General features: G+C 41.9%; 1 protein-coding gene across 4 annotated transcripts in view; it reads right to left on the bottom strand.

Annotated features, from left to right (window-relative positions):
• The window catches only part of TAFA2 (TAFA chemokine like family member 2), a 152,812-nt gene that overhangs the window by 2,319 nt on the left and 138,754 nt on the right, over positions 1-11,739 (bottom strand). The gene's annotated exons all lie outside the window — the stretch shown is intronic.

The following is an 11,739-nucleotide window of genomic DNA, read 5'->3' as shown; positions in this document are numbered from 1 at the left end:
GAATGAAAAAAACAGGTTACCTCAACTGTTAAAAAGGAAATGTGGCTTTGAGCTAGACCGAGACCTGACTGTTCCGTACCAACAAGGGAAAGTCACAAGATCTCCATTTGAGTACACCCACTTGTGGTGAGATCTGGTATTCCCCAGTCACACACAGTACAGTCGTATCTTGGAAGTCGAATGGAATCTGTTCCGGAAGTCCGTTCGACTTCCAAAACGTTCGGAAACCAAAGCGTGGCTTCGGATTGGCTGCAGGAAGCCACAGAAGCCCCATCAGACGTTTGGGTTCCAAAGAACGTTCGCAAAGCGGAAGACTCACTTCCGGGTTTGCAGCATTCAGTAGCCAAAACTTCTGAGTACCAAGGCGTTTGGGATCCAAGGTATGACTGTATTCCATCCTGTGGGGGAATGGGTTACATAGTGAGGGGGAATGGACCGTTCACTTCTGACTGAAGTCAGGATGAGATACAATACAGCAGGCACGTCCAACAGGTAGATTGTGATCTACCGGTAGATCACTGGACTTCTGTGGTAGATCACTGGCTCCCCACAAAGAAGCCCAACAAGTTTGGCTCCCCTAAAAATGGCTAAACATTTTTTCCTGCACCCCCCCAAAAAATGTGGCTTTCCCCCCTCCTTAAAAGAAGCTCAACAACTTTGACCTGAACCCCCACAAAGGGGGTAGATCACTGCCAGTTTTTAACTCTGTGAGTAGATCGCAGTCTCTTGGGAGTTTGCCACCCCTGCAATACAGTATATGGTGCTTCAGTTCTCTGCCCAGGTGTGGCTATGCAGTTAGTTTCAAAAGAGGTGTTTATGACAGTTAACAGCAGCATCTATATTTTATATTGGCCAGGAGAAATGAAAAGGATCGGTTGTGATAGTGGCTACTTATTCAAAACCATCGGCCCTTAGTTATAGGCCAATAAGGATTCAGATTTCCAAGGGGATGTTTGCTGGGAGAGTTCTCCCAGGGATGAAAATTAGGGCAGGTCCACTGTTTGGGGGGTCAGTCGGTCAGTCAGTTAAGGGACTGGGAAGAGGCAGAAGGTAAGCCTGGGAATCAGAGGAGGCATAAGTCGAGAGAAGCCAGCCAACAGAAGATTACGTCTGGGTAAAGTGGTAGCAGCGGGAAGTTGGCTGCAGGACGACTCCAGGGAAGGCCACTATGGCATCTTTGTGGAAGAGTCCTGGTCTTCAAATATCTGACCAGAAGGAAGAACTTAAGAGAGCAGCTGAGGCAAATCTATCAGGAAGATAGCAGCAGTGCCTCTAAGTGAACTTTGGAGGGGAACAAAAGCTAAATTGACTATTAGCTTTACACAGGGTGAAAACCAGGGCTCTCTCCTTTGAGGAAAAGTCTTACAAAGTAACTGTGACAGATTTAAGCAAATATAAAGCCAAATATTGTTAGATGACTGTCAGGGAACTGCCATCAGAGCCAGAGGGAGAGGGAGGGCTCCAGAGGGATTACGGAGAGCGTCCCAGGAGGGAGAGAAGCAGCCCATCTTTGGGGGAGGGAAATCAGCGTAGCACCAGGGGAGAAGGGGGGCAGATGGGGGAATCGGTGAGGTGGCTCCATGACTCCTCGCCGGAGACCAGCGGGGAGAGCACGGGTCCTCCGCTGCCCACACCCTCCCTGCGCAGAAGGCTTCCGCGCAGGGAGAGTAGGCGGAGACTAGGCGTCAAAGAGCTTCTTTGCTGGAAGAAGTTCAAGAAACGCCCACTGACGGATTCTGCCAGCGACTGAGACAGCCACAGGTGAGTGGCTGTTCGGACAGAATAGGGTTCACCCAGGTAACTCAGCCAGGTGTGGCGACGACTTACGCACGAGCAACCCCTAGAACCACTACAATGACCAATGTATATGTGTACATGTACTACTGCATTTCATTCTGTCACATGTAGTAAATAACAAATGTAATAAACTTTAATAACACATTTGTTTGAAACAAGTCTCTATTCATCCGGTGCCTGGATGTGTGATAAAAGATGGCTAAAAAACCAAGTTGGAATTAAATCGTAGTGATGAAAAAGTAAAAGGGTTAGACTTAAAAAAAGAAAAAGAAAAAGTATTAAGCTATAGGAAGGTAGATCCTATAGGAGTTTAAAAGCAATTTGTGAGATAGTCAATCCAAGTGGCTCTCTACAACATGGTAGTAGCTGGAACATTTCTGTCTAAAACTGAAGGACTCTGGCTGTAAAACAAATTTGAGCCTTTTTTTTTTAAGCAGAACACATAGAAAGCCTAAATATTAGTTTGCAGATAATGCTAAATAATGAAAAGTACATAATACTCCTTAAAGAATATATTAGGACTGTCATCATAGACACCTAAATAACAGTCCCTGACCAGCATTTGCGCAAAGTTGTTCCCCTCCCCAAATAATGAACTCATGTTGCTACTTTAAAGGCCATTGCTGAGATTCTACCAAAACCAGAAAAGGATCTTGTTTTGGGAGAACTTGAGCATACTTTTAAAAAGAAAGTTCTTGTGGGGATTTTCACCTCTTGGTTGGAGCCATAACTTCAGAAAAGTTTTCAGGAGTGCTTTTAAAAAATAGCAGCAGCAGCAACCACAGAAAGAATGAATTAAACCAATTCTGCTTTGGAAACAAGCCTATTGCTGAGAATTCGAGCAATTTTCAAAATGTACTTCTCAATCTTTCCTGTCTCAAACTCAAGTCAAAAAGCAGAAATAATTTGGTGGGAGACAGAAGCGGCAACACTGGAGGCGGGGGATGGGACATTTCTGTACACAAGATATATTCATCCTCCAATCCCTTGTACATAAAGGAGCTCTCAAAACTTCACTGGAGCACTTTCATCCGAGCCAACATAAAAATAAAAGGATCACATAGAAAGAATGCATAAGACAGAAAATTTCACAGTAATTGGATTTTTTCCCTATGCCTGACTTGCATTTAAAACATGAAGAGGAAAGAAAACAAGATCACTGTCATATCAAAGAGAACATCTTTAAGGAGTCTTTCTGCTGCATCAGTGGATGCAATTAATAATCATGTTGCTTTTTTTGTATTAAAACTTCATTAAACAATGCACTCCTTTCTCTGGTGGGCTGACTCACTGGACTGACCATGGTAACAGTTCATCAAGAGATACATCTGATTTTGAAGGGCCTTGCTCCTTAATGATGAAACATTCCTTTGCCTTCAGCAAAAGCATCTGCATACGAGTCTTTTATCAACTCTGGAGATAAGTTGATCTGCGGGAGGCAGTGGAGGACAGGAATGCCTGGTGTGCTCTGGTCCATGGGGTCACGAAGAGTGGGGCACAACTAAACAACAACAACATTTCATCCTTGGGAGACACTTTGAAAACTACTGTTGAGATGTGGGGTTTAGAATTATCAATGCATTCATTATTTTTTAACCCTACCAGTGAAACTGGCTGAACTGACACAAATTAATCAACACCTTTGTTTTCTGTGTTGTTCTGATGCTTCACCATAGCTATGGCTAGGCAATTATCATTTGCACTTCAGACAGGAGCTTGAACTCTCTTCCAAACCATGATGCCTGCACAGGATCATCCTTTCTATGCAGCCAAAAGAAATGTAACACGGTCCTTTGCAAGACTGGGTGAATATTTTCTCCTTCTTTACCTAACAGCTTGAGGTTAGCAAGGGCAGGGTCAACAAACTGAAATCTGAAATGTCAAATTTGGCATCATCCTTAGGCTTTTATCATCCTTTGGTGACTCTGCAAAAGCCCATAAAACAGTCCAGTTCGAAAAGAGACTCCTCCACTTTGCAGTTAAGGATGTGTCATACAACTCACATAGCATGTTAGTATCCTAGCAGGCAGAATAATTCTCAATTCCATCTTCAGAATGTGCCAGCAAAATAATTCATGTGCAGCTGCACAACGTAGCCATGCATTGTGCATGATCATAAATATATATATATCTATAGCACCATCCCTGTTTATTTAGAAGACGAATTCATGCTTCACTGGGTGCATTTTATTTTAGTTTGCTTATTGTTATTATCACCATTATCATTACTATTGTTGTTTCACTGGAGCCTCTAATAGCTTTCTGTTGCCAGCACTCCTGCTGCTCCACCTGTCCTTTCTCCTTCTCCTTCTTAATTTTATGCTTGTAGGTCACACGCCGTTACTCTGAGTAATACTTGGAATAGTTCAAATTTGCCACTATCTGAGAATATAAATCCCAATACAAGGGAAGCACACACCAGCCATTAGTGTTAATGGCATCTATCCACTTACACATTACTGTTCAGATGTGGAAGTCAATTTCATAAAAATGCAGTTAAATTTTAGCTAATATCCATCCATGTTATTTACAGGAAGCTTCCCTTTTTGGAAAGAGTGTAAGGTTTGCAACGGAGCAGCTGGAAGGTAGAGTCCTGTGCCAGGTTTTATATATATATAAAAATAGAAAAACAGAATTTGAGAGCGGCACCAAGCCGATCTTAAACATCCTAGGAGAACAGTAACATTCCAAATGTGTTCCAATCAATTCCAATCAACTTTTCAATTAATTATTAATACATCTGAAAATTAACTTTTGCTGTTGTTCAGTACTACAGATAGAAAAGGATATAACACCCTAAATATTTATTTGAATTAATTTGTTCATACTTGGCGAGTTATGGCTCCCTTTATGCTAATGTCTTTTTTTCCACATAGGTTGTTATGTTATAAATACAAAGAATTAGGCTCTCTTCATTTTCTCTGTGCTCAGTGTGCAATTACGGTATAATTACTCTGCTGTTTCAAGACTTTTTAATTTGAATTGGTGAATGGCTTCTGTGAGCCAAGCGTAATTGCATGTGAACTCGCCACTTCTATATTAAAACAACAATGGATAATTAAATCTAAAAGAATTTTACACCTCAGATGAAGTTCGATGAGCGCATGTTCGGCTCGCGTGGCATCACTTACCACAGGAATAACTCAGAAGGTCCTCTGAAGGATAAAATCTGCCTATTAACCACTACATTACAAAACTGTGGCGACTTCTAAAGTGGTCCAAACTGGCAGACAGGGTGGAAATGACGGAAATAGACCTGGGCATCAGAATTGGGTTGTTGTTGAGCACAGGGAGGATGTGGGGAAGAGAGATTTTAAAGTATAGCATGTGTGCAATGAGCATGGGAGGAAGGACCTAAACTCTTTACCATCTCCAATTTCCATTACAAAATTGCACTTCACCAATAATTTTCCTCCTGTGAGTCTCTGTGACATGAAGCAATCGCCCACAGAGGAACTAACTTTGGAGAGGTCAGTGTAGAGGGAAAGATTCAGCTTGGCTGTTTTTGCTCACCAGTACTGTACTTGGACACACACACACACACACACACACACACACACACACAGCCCTAATCTGCTTTCTATATATTTGGTAGGGACATGTTGTTATCATGGCTAGGTACATATTGAATAGCACATACTATTGGGTGGCACTGTGGGTTAAACCACTGAGCCTCGGACTTGCCGATCGGAAGGTCGGTGGTTCAAATCCCTGTGACGGGGTGAGCTCCCGTTGCTCGGTCCCTGCTCCTGCCAACCTAGCAGTTCGAAAGCACGTCAAAGTGCAAGTAGATAAATAGGTACCGCTCCAGAGGGAAGGTAAACGGCGTTTCCGTGCGCTGCTCTGGTTCGCCAGAAGCGGCTTAGTCATGCTGGCCACATGACCCGGAAGCTGTACGCCGGCTCCCTCGGCCAATAAAGCAAGATGAGCGCCGCAACCCTAGAGTCGGCCACGACTGGACCTAATGGTCAGGGATCCCTTTACCTTTACTTTACTATTGAATTTATATACTGCTCTATACCCAGAGGTCTCAGGGCAGTTCACAGAAAAAAATCAAAATATATAACCACAAAATACATAATCAAAATAAAAACAACCCAATAACCCCCCCAAAAAAAAACATTTTAAAAGGGCATAGGATCCTCACAACATTTAAAGTAAGACAATTAACAAACCTGGACAAGAGCCACTTGTTGGAAAGACCATGAACTCAGGAATGTTTGCAGCAATATTTACTGCCAACCGAATTGCCCAGGTGCCTTTCTGATACAAAGGCAAATAGGAACATAATAAGCTGTACCACTAGGTAAAATCCTCAACCCAGGATTTTGCTGGGGTTGGGAAGTATTTATAATGTAGCAGCAAATGTGAGGGCCTTTCTCATATCTTCATTGGTGTCTTCTGCTCAGAAACAGAAAGGGGGTGAATGAAGAAAAATCCGTTCTGATGTTAGAAGAATGGCTAATATGTGTCCCTCTAGCTTTTACTGAACTACAACCCCACCCATCTGCCAAAGTTGCCCTATAGGGTGATGAAAATCTAGCCTGCTGTTCCAGAAAGGTTTCCCAGACGTTCAGCAGAGGGATGTATGAAGGAGCTTCTGTCAAGGACCATTATTTGGACCTGAGCTTTCCTACTTGTTTATAAATGAGTGCTGAAGTGGCCACGTTTACTGATGACACCAAACTGTTCAGGGCGGTAAGAAAAAGGGATTGCCAAGTACTTCAAAATGTTTTCTTCAAATCATTCCTAAGACCGAGTTAAGGTGGAATGGGTGGTGCTGAGATGTGTTGCATGTGTATGCACATGTCGTAATTCCAAAGCACAGGTGGAGCATGGTACAGAAATACCAAATGCTGCCTTATATCAAGTCGGGCTATTCCTCCATTTAGCTTTGTTTCAACTATGCTGACCAGAAGCAAATCTCCAGGGTTTCAAACAGGAGTCTGTTCCACGAAGAGATGGCAGGGAATGAACCAGGGAGACTTTGCATGGAGAAGCATGGGCTCTACCACTGAGCAAGAACCCTTTTGCTTTTTAAATCACAGAATTTTATTTTGTAACAGTGTGCGGGATCCAGAAATACGGTGTTGGCTCCGTTATGATCACTTGCACAAGAGCAAGTAGAAGATTTTGCAGAGCACAAATTTGGTCTTGAGACACTGAGCAAGACCGTTTCTCTTGAGAACGTGCTATGGCTTGAGCTAGCAGACCTCCTGCAACAGAATCATACGCCGCTTTGTACTAAAAGAAGCACACTGCTGGGTTTTAGCTCTGTTTCTAACATAAAGCTGTTGCACTGACTCAGGAAATGCCTTTCAGCTTACAGAAGGACAGCCCTGGATCAAACCTTTTGTATGTATTTTGGTAAAGGCCAAACTTGCAGCTACATGTATCTCAAAAGCATGTGTGTGCTTCTATGTCATATATAAAGGGGGACTGGTCATATACTTGTCACACAAATGGTGGGGGCAGTGGACACCCCCCACAATCTTTCCAGGACTGTTTTTAAGCAGCCTTCCCCACCCCTGCCACCACAATTGCCCTCTCATAGTAGAGCAGGGAGAAAATTCCTTAAAACCGGGGAGTTTAGCTAGGAAAGGTAATGGAAGGGCATTTCATTTTCCTCCTGTCCCACACCTTTTTGTGTAGTAAGCATACTCTTGTGGCCTCCCCTTTATACCATACCCCTATAAGTTTTAAGTTCTGTCAGTTTTTTCTTGTTATTTCTTACTCTTTTTCTTCTTCTTTTTCATGTTCTCTTCTTTTTACTTGTTTGTTAATTGTAAGAGTTATATCTGGGTTTTTTTTAAAAAAAATAACTGTTTATTCATAGAATCCTAGAGTTGGAAGGGACCAAGAGGGTCATCTAGTCCAACCCCCTGCAATACAGGAATCTTTTACCCAACGTGGGGTTCAAACCCACAACCCTGAGATTAAATGTCTCATGCTTTTCCAACTGAGCTATTCCTGGGGTATTCTGGTGAAGAGCAGGAAATAAATATAATAAATAAATAAATAAAATTAATATTGTGTGTGTCTGTGTGTAATTTTTTGCCATAAATACTTATAGATGTCACATTAGAAGAGATATTCCCTCCTACATGGGAAGGAATGGGGAATTCCTCTCCTGTGTCTGTGACACATGTATGCATGGCCTGAAAACAAATAATATCATCAAGTCTCCTGTGTGACTGTTGTATTAGATTACAGTAGACTTCTGCAGCCAGGCAAGTGGAATGGAGGTAGTTTATGATTTCTGCACTTCGTGGAAAGCAGAGTTTGTCTGAAAACACATTTTTGAACAGATGGGGAGGCACTTGTTATAAGGATTTTGGAAACTGTGCTGTATGTTTTCGTCAAATCATCAACAGTATGTGATTTGTGTAAGCAAAGGAGATTGTGGTAACATAGTTCACAGTTGTGCATTCTGAGAAAAAACCAACTTATTGGTTTGGGCATCATTCATCATCTTGTTTTTTATTGTCATTATATTTTCTATCAAGCTTTCCACGTCAAAAAATCAAAATGTGGAACATCCTGGTATGAATACTTCCATGCCTGCAGAAATAAGCTTGAAAACATGATGGAAACAAAGACTGATTGACTGACTGGTGGCATAACATAAGTTCTTAATGTGGTTTGCAATAAATAAGAAAACAATTAGAATATACAGAAGATATAAAACCAAATAAATCAAAAGCAATATAAATACACTCAAGTACCTCATACCACCCTTACAAGTTAAAGCACAGATTGAAAAATTGTGAGAATAACAGACTCCATCAGTTATTTAAAAAGCCTAGGTGAACATGAAGTTCTTTATCCAGTGACAGACATTAGTGGCTTAAAAGTCAGAAAACAAGTCCCAAATTATTACATTTCCCCATGAATCTCATTTATAAGGTGTTTCTTGAAGAAGAAGAAGAAGAAGAAGAAGAAGAAGAAGAAGAAGAAGAAGAAGAAGAAGAAGAACAACAACAACAACAACAACAACAACAACAACAACAACTTGATTCATTTCCAACATATATTTGGAATTAACAATCCCAGAATAGGAATATTATAAAATCAGTACAAATGCACTGTGCTTTTTTCTTGTCATCTGCAACATTATCATAAACAATTGGCATTATATGAACTGCAAGTAAAACAAAGCAAATAAACTGCAGTCCTGCAACTCAGAATTTATTTCTGATTTCACCCTAATTGCTAAGTGTTTCATCCTCCTGGGTAAAAACAGGTAGATGTAGATGTTGCTGCCTATCACTGAGTGCCCTGAACATTTTTACTTTCAGTAGATTTCCAACTGGCCCAGCAGCAATTTAATGTCTAAACCATTTATGTCTTGTGATGCTATCAGTTGATGTTTATTAGTTCTTACAGACTAGGGTAGATTCAGATGAGCAGCTGACATCCAATTCGCAAGCCTGAATGGGCAAAGAGTTTCCCACAAATATACTGCCTTGCTGAAAAGAATCTTATAACAGAAGTTCCAGATAGCTAGACTATCATGTGATAATTGCAATAATCTACTCAAAAACACCTGTGATCTCACAAATTTGGAGTTGTCCATAACCTACTGTTTAAGCACTATTTATGTCAGCTCTATGCACCCACTGCTTCTTGTTTTCTACTTATTGCCACAAACAGTAACAGCCCTGGCCTGGCGTTTCCATCTTCACTGATTCCTGCCTCAATTTCTTCACGTGGGTCAACTCAAGCTTCTCTGTTATTAACTAGGAACAGAGTGGTTCAATGCAACTGACCTAGCTTCCTGGCAGGTTAATCCCTTTAACTTTGAAGGGAAGTCCATTTAATGTCAAAGAGATACCGTATTTTTCGCTCTATAAGATGCACTTTTCCCCTCCTAAAAAGTAAGGGGAAATGTGTGTGCGTCTTATGGAGCAAATGCAGGCGGGAGGCTCTGCTCAGCGCTCCCTTTAAAGAGCCACAGCAGTCAAGCTCTTGGGGGCTTTCCCCCCGCTCTTTAAAGGGAGCACGGCTCTTGGAGGAGCCTTCCTCCCGCTGCCCTCAAGAGGCTCCGAGCGGCTATTACATAAGCCAGGACAGCAAGAGGGATCACTGTGCAGCGATCCCTCTTGCTGTGCTGGCTTCTGGCTTAGCCGTGCGAAGCCTCTTGAGGGCAGGGGGAGCCTTCATCCCGCTGCCCTGAAGAGGCTTCAGGCGACTATCCCAGAAGCCAGATCCCTCTTACTGTTCTGGCTTCTGGGATTCAGAATATTTTTTTTCTTGTTTTCCTCCTCCAAAAACTTGGTGCGTCTTGTGGTCTGATGAGTCTTATAGAGCGGAAAATACGGTAAGTAAAACTTGATTTTGAAAGGATTGTCTTTTTAACGTTGTTGTTAACTACTGAATTTTCCTCTTGCCCATTCAAATTATTTAAAAACTGTAAACCAATAGCATGAGCCAATTAAAGCTCTTAAACAGCAGAGACCCCCCCAAAAGGTATTTTAATCTATGAATATTATTGATAACAGGTGGCAAAAGCTGTAAGATAACCATCTCTTAACATGGAGTTTGCCTTCATCACAGCAGTCAAGCACTGGGTTGATGTTTTCATCTACTGCAACGGAAAGATCCCTTTCTAGTCTGTCACAGATGCCATCTGCATGAATGTAGTGTTGGCCTATTTGCTTTCTAATTTGCATCACGTTATACTTGCCGAAACTTAATTGCACTTGCCATTTTAATGTTCCTTACTCAGCCTGGAGAGAATCTTTTGGAGCTCATTGCTATCCCTTTTTGCTTTAACAATCCTAAATTATTCGGTGTTATCAGCAAACATGGCACCTTACTGCTCACCTCAACTCTTGTTATGAACAAGTTAAAGGGTTGCAACCAAAGGGAAGATGTTTTTTGGCTCATTGTTTAGTACTGACTGGGACACACAAAGTTCCTTATGAGACATAAGTGCATTATAAGCTAAAAACTGCAGGTAGAGCTTCATAACAATGTACACTGCAATGTCAGTTGTTGGGTGCCGTTTGCTATTACATGCTTTTCTTATTTTGCTTTTATGTCTTCCTCCTCTTTCGGATTGACCCAAAGTTGGCTGTGTTCCTTGCTGTTTGTCCTAGATTTAGAACCACTTAAACCCAAAATGTCAAAAATATACAAGAAGTAAAAGTGGGAAGATATGTAAATCCAGTAAATATATATGCACATTCTATTGACCCGACTGTCACATATCCAATAAATTTGAAATTTGAAAACACCTGAACAAATAACAGATGAGCATGGATATAAATCTGACAAAAGACAAACAGAATTCTAAACTTGTAGGTAAAGTTGCAAGTAAGGAAGACATGGGCTATTGTTTGGTAACTGTTGTTATTTTTATCTGAGTCCCAGTCAGGGAAAATGGCCTTGAGTCCCAGTCAGGGAAAATGGCCAGGTATTAAAAAATTAATAAATAATAACAACAACTAGGGCAATCCTACTCAGACTGGCTGCCAATTTGATACAAAGCCAAATTTAAGGTGCACATGCTTACATATTAAACTCTGTGCAACTCTGCAAGTCTGGATATCAAAAGGGACACCTGCTCCCAAATATACAGTGGTGCCTCGCAAGACGAAATTAATTCGTTCCGCAAGTTTTTTCTTCTTGCGAGTTTTTCGTCTTGCGAAGCACGGTTTCCCATAGGAATGCATTGAAAATCAATTAATGCGTTCCTAGGGAGACCGCCTTCAGACCAGGTCCGGGGACAGTCTTTCCCCGGACCTCTTCTGAAGGCTGGTGGGGGGGGGAGGACTTTTCTCCCCACCGCCAGGCTTCAGAACAGCCTTCTGAAGGCTGGCGGTGGGAAGAAAAGCCCTTCTCCCGCCGCCAGCCTTCAGAAGAGTTCCTGCAGGGCTGCCTAGGCTGCGAATAGCAGCCTGCTGCCGGGTGCGAGGGACGCTCTGAAGCAGAGCGCCC

The sequence above is a fragment of the Podarcis erhardii genome (assembly GCF_964252035.2).
Source record: "Podarcis erhardii genome assembly, chromosome: 10".
Taxonomy (NCBI): Eukaryota; Metazoa; Chordata; class Lepidosauria; order Squamata; family Lacertidae; genus Podarcis; species Podarcis erhardii.
This window is presented reverse-complemented; position numbering and strand designations above follow the sequence as displayed.